This window comes from Crocodylus porosus, unplaced genomic scaffold (assembly GCF_001723895.1).
Source record: "Crocodylus porosus isolate Cpor-Errol unplaced genomic scaffold, CroPor_comp1, whole genome shotgun sequence".
NCBI classification, from domain to species: domain Eukaryota; kingdom Metazoa; phylum Chordata; order Crocodylia; family Crocodylidae; genus Crocodylus; species Crocodylus porosus.
The window spans coordinates 108,146,070-108,152,069 of record NW_017728918.1 but is presented as its reverse complement, the minus strand read 5'-3'; positions in this window follow the sequence as shown (position 1 = coordinate 108,152,069).

Sequence of the window (6,000 nt, the reverse complement as noted above, 5' to 3'; positions counted from 1 at the left end):
TACTACTGTGCAGTAGCTTGTTAGTACTGCACAGTAGTGTTGCAGGGCATGAAACATGATGCGATGCTACTGCACAGTAGTAACGAGCTACTGAGCAGTCAGCATGACCCAGAAGCTGTGTGGGGATGCTACTGCACAGTAATGCCAGTTACTGGCAGTCATTTAGTACTTGGTTATGTAAGTACTAAATGACCATGACATTGTTACTCATGTAGATGTGGTCCCTGGTAAGGAAGTCCTTTGGCTGTTCCCTAACCCTGGAAGTTTGGGGTCAGGATGAACAGTCTGTTGATTGTCAGCCATGGGACTGACACTGCACTAGGGTGTCAGAAAATCATGTGTGCAGTCCAACTGCTCACATGGGTTTTAAAGTTCTGGCAAACATGAATGCCAGGATCAGGGAGTCTCTCCCCTATCCTGGGGTCACAGTGCACTGGGACCTTTAAAAACAATGCATGCTGCCTGGCTGTGGTTTTCTGACATCCTGAGACATGAGGATCCTGGGATCAGGGAGAGGCTCTCTGATCCTAGGGTCCCATGGCTGGCATGTGTAAAGTGCCTTGCTCCGTAGCTACTTTAGGAGTTGGGGAGCAGGACAGGAACTATGTTGGGTAATAGTAAACCATGGAGCTGAGGGAACTGGGGGAGGTGTGGGGCAAGCCGTGTACCATGCTGGGTCATGGTGAGCTCAACGGCTTCCTGCAAACTATCACCTTGGCTTAGCTAATGATTTCCTTGTGCCCTGGCACCCTGGGAAGTGCACGGTGCATCTCTATGCAGGGCTGCACTGGGTGGGTGTCAGCCTTCAGACACAGGGGGAACTGTGAACCAAATTTGGCTATGCAGCCGGCATTGGGCAGCATGGCAGGGCTACTGTGCCACATGTTCAATTTAAGGAGCAATGGCAACCAGGCACAAAAATGTTACATGTGGTTTGTGGAATATTTAGTTTTGCTCGTTTCCCACTTTATCCTGCCATTAATTCCCTGAACATGTGGCAGAGTTACCATTTAGGCCATGATTAACAGGTTAATAGTGTTGTAAGTGTCATGTCTGCCAGGGGCCTTTGATTTCTTCAAGGCATTTGATTTAGCACTGCTTGAAAGCTTGCATTATATGGCATTAACAGGGAACTCATTAAACAGATTAAAAACTGGCTGGCTTACAAATCACAAGCTATACATGGGAACATCGCAACATTGGACTGGAATGTTGTAGGCAACCATGTCATATAATCTTCATAAACTGATCAAGCTCCATCTTAATATTGGCTGGTTTCATTGCTCTGTTCTAGAATCTCCCTGTGGTGATTTTTTGAAAGCTTCTTCTAAATTTCCGTCTAAGTTTATTCATAGCAAGCTTGTGGGTGTCCTTGTGATAAAATTATCCATGAAGTTTAACTTAAGTAGCTCTTCTCTGTTTCATACTCCCATCAGTGCCTTCTACAATGGTATTAATATTTCTTTATACCTGAAATACCTCACCTAACATATTCTAGAGTTGAACTGGTCTCTTTCATGACTGCATCATACAGATGGCTCGGTTATTATTTTGACCAACTATACATTCATGGGTGCCTTGTTCTCTTAGTGTGCAGTGTGGGTCTCTTCCTCTTCTAATTTATGAGCTTTCATCTTTCTGGAGTGAATATACATACTTTTCACTTTGTTTTACATTGCATCCTATTCCCACTGCTATCTAGTTCTCTCTGCATTATACTCTGATCCTCCTTTGGATTGACAGTACCTCCCAGTTTGTGTTCCCAGCAAATATCGTAAGTATACCAATGTTTTTGTTCCAAGGTGTAATGGGTTGGCCACACCCCTCTCTGTCTCACTTGCCACCTCTTTGGTTCACTTCTAAAAGAGGTCTCCAGTTGTGGTGCAGTTCTTTAGCCCTTGATATAACCCTCCTGGTCACATGTCCAGAACACTGGGACTGGGGTCCCCAGGAGCACTGTGCACTCCCCTTTCTGACATAACCAATAGGGTCATGGGTCATTGCCAACTCCCGACATAGCCACCCAAGCCTTGTAGCTATTCATCTTCCCCAGCTGCAAGTTGCATCAGCCTTTTCCAGGTTACAATCCTTATATTCAGCTAGACTCTCTTCAAGGAACTATACCTGAAGAGTCCTTGCCCACCACGTATATCGAGTGGCACCCCCTCTCCCTCTGCAGACACAGATGGTCTTGGCCATCATCTCACTCAACTGCTAAGTGTGTTTCAGACACATCTTGTACAAGGATTCAATTTGGTAAGGGGATCAAAACCCACTCTACTCTCAGATCTAGGCCTTGTCTGGTTGTACCTCACTCCCCTCATACCTTGGCCCACTGCCTAGCTCCCATCAGTGTCTCCATCATCATCCTACCTCTTGTGCATTCCTCTGCAACTTAAACACCTCATCACAGATTCTCCTGCTCTGACCTTTTCCTCAGTGCCCCATAGCCCCTTCATCTCTTTACTCCAACTATGCAGAGTATCTTCCTAACTCGAACATTGTGCCTGTTTAGTAACCAAACTACAACTACACTTTTCTCTCTGGTTCACCCTTTTCATAGTTCGGGGGGAGGAACTGGGAGCAGGGCCTTATCCCAGCCACATGGACTTTTAGGCACCAGGTTTCCAAGCCATGGGCAGGTTATATTCCGCATGACAGCAAGCTCTTCTAAAAGAGTTGGGCCATAAAGAGGTAGGAACAAAGTAGTATCCACAATGGGAACTCTCAGGGGGCTGAATGCCTCTTGACCCACCCCAACATTTTGAAGCCCTTAGATGAAGGAAAACACTAGCATGGAAATATTACAGGTATTACAGGTACAAAGTGAATGGCTCAGGAGCATATGAAAATAATAATCTTCAATGACGGAGATCCTGGCCCTTAAAAGAGAGAATTGTGTGCTAATGATTTCAAACACAAACCAAAACTCTTGAAACATGGTATAGTGCAGAAAATGACAACATTTCTGAGTGTGTTTATTGAGAAATAGTAAAGATGTACATATTTTTACAAGCTTTAATATTAATTTACATTTTCTTAAATTACGTAGGCCCCAATAAACTATAACTTGCTAATACATGACAGAGATCCTTGGCTTCTTCAATGAGATTTCCAAAATGCGATTAATGCTGGGAGTCAAAACGCAATTTTGGCTCATGTCACTTAAATTCCTCTTCAGAGATACTAAATACCATATTCATTTAAACCAAACTCTTGGTATCAAGCATGTAAACTGGAGATGACTCCTGAACCAAAAGCCTGGAATCTGGATTCAAGTTCAGAGCTAGAACCTACAGTTTCCTTAAAATGGGCCAAATCTACAAACTTTGGAATCTGAGATTTGAATAAGGATGTCATTTACCCAAGATGAGGAGTGTTTGCATCCAGGATTTTGGTTTGGAATCATCTCCTGTGTCAGTGCTTACACTGGAACAAGCTTTTGCGCCTGTATCGGGCGCATGTATTGCTGCTCATACTGAACACTAACAACATCCAATTCTGGGAGTCAGCCATCACCTTTATCTATCTGCATGATCTGCAAGTATTCCTAAAGTGATTTCATTTTACTGCTTTACCGTTATATTGAACTGTACTAAATTATCCATATTGTATTGTAGTTGTGAAAGATATTGCCTACTCTGAATGGAACTGCACTTATTTATATTCTGCAAGTTCAACATTAACAGTGCCTAATGTTAAAGTACTGTACTCACTTTAGGATGCTACAGTCTCTGCAAAAGGCATGATATTCTATATTTTAATTTCACACAGTATTTGCATACATGACATCTTGCATCTTACAGGAGGGGTTAAAGAGAAGGCAGTTTCTGACTGTATGATAGTTCATATACATTGAATTAAAATGCACTCGAAGTCCAAATGACCAAACCTCAACTTAGGTTCAATCATGCCCACATGGAACAGTTTGATTTGACTATAGTTATTTTCATCTGCTTTTTTTCATGCAGAAAGTCTTATAATAAATTCTGCATCCAAGGCAGACAAGCACATGAAGAGATTATGTATAAAGACATTGTACGTACTACTTTGCTCTTACATCAAAGTATGTATATTAGTACACAGGGAATTACAGCTCTTTTTCAGGACTTTGGTATTTGGTGTGTAATTTAGAACTGGATGAGCTGATGTAAATTTTCAAAAAACTATAAATTTGCTAAGGTTGAGTGTGGTGGTACATAGACGGTTCCAGAATTAACACATATTGCTCACTGAACCATAGACTGAAATACAGTTTCAATAAGGCCAGTGCAATTTTTTGAAAAAAAAAAATCAATGACAGTCTATGGGTTATGATTTGTATGTTGTTATAACTAACTTTTGAAAGGAACCCTGAAAATTTTAAAGTCATTTGAAGAGTAATGGTCTTTAGCATATTTACAATAACTCTTTCACTTATAAAAAATGAAAATAATCACATTTACCATATCAAAATAGCATTTTCAGTTTTGGTTAATTTTTTAGGTTCTCACACACTGTAACTGCTGGTACCTGTGGGTTTATTTTTTAAAACCTTTTTTCCCATTGGGATTTTTTTTAAAGAAAACCCTTTTGTAAGTTTTAGAATGGACTTTTGCATAAAACTTAAACTCAAGCCCAAATCTGACCAGACTTGAAATACTTGAATATTTTTTTAGTCATAGAAATCTTTCAAGAAGGGAAAGAAGAATCATCATACTGTATTTCTCATGTACATAAGTGTCTCAACAGGACAAGGAAGATCTGCATGATGGCTGTACACTTCATCTACAACAAATGAAAACTGTACATTAGTTTGTTGTGTGAATGACTTGGGTACAAACTTCCAGCAGAGGCAGAGGAATTCATTATAAAGGAGTATTCCCACTGACTTAAATGAGGCCATGCTTTTACCTGCAGAGATGTGATTTGGCTTATATCAGGGGCTGGGGTGGAAATGATTTACAATCTGTGGGCAAGAACAACTTGGCTCCGGGCCACATGGACTGGGTGGCTTCCGCGGTCTGTCAGTGGCCACCTGCACCGCTGCTGCTTCCTCCCAGCCCCTTGCTCCCTGACTGTGGAACGGGAACAGTTTCCAGTTGGTGAAGAGTTGTCCCAAAACCAGCTATCTGCAGACTGTGCCCACGTTGCCACTTCTCCTCCAACCTGCTCCTGCGGCTGTGGTATAGACACAGCTGGAAGCTCCCCAGCCCCAGTGCAGCTCCCCACCAGCTGAAAGCTGTGCCTGTGTTTCAGCCGGGAAGTGGGAGGGCTGGGAGAGGCAGTGGCAGTGCAGGCATGGCTCCCGCAGCTCCCATAGGCAAAGCTCCCCACCACTGACATGCCACTAAAACCATCTAGCCTGCATAGGACTGGAGTCAGGTGGGTGGGCAGAAGTGGCAGTGGCAGCAGCTCTTTGCTGCCTGGTTCTGGTGTGGGCACAAGTAAAGACCTCCAGCTCCATGGGTTGGGTTCCATGACAATGAGGGCCAGATCTGGCTTGCGGGTCATATGTTGCCAACTCCTGGTCTATGTAATTTAAAACAGCAAAGTAGCCATTTCATGCAAGTACCTGGTGTATAAGTTGGTTTCACAGTTGAGTGGGAGGACTGCCTTTCATCACTGAATACCATACTTACACAGATGCCCCTGGTATTTGCCTTTCACATTCTCTCATGGCAGTATCTCTATACAACGTCAGAGCATGTGGACCCCACATGGGTCTCCACATTTAGTATCAACAAAAGGAAAAGCAATTGCCATCCTCCACAAGAGTGCTGAAGTGATAACATTTCCAATTGCTTCATGGCACTGGAATCAAATGTGGGGTGCTGGGGCTGCAGCAATGCAATGTGATCCTTAGTTCCATTCCTAATCTGGGAAACTATATGAAGAGAGCAGGAAGGTGGGGAACTGCTTGCATGGACCACAATGATTATTGTTAGAAACAAAGGGAAAATCTCTCCCAACTTTTCTTCAGAAATTCAGCTCTGTTTGTCCTCTCCCAAATGTTGAAAT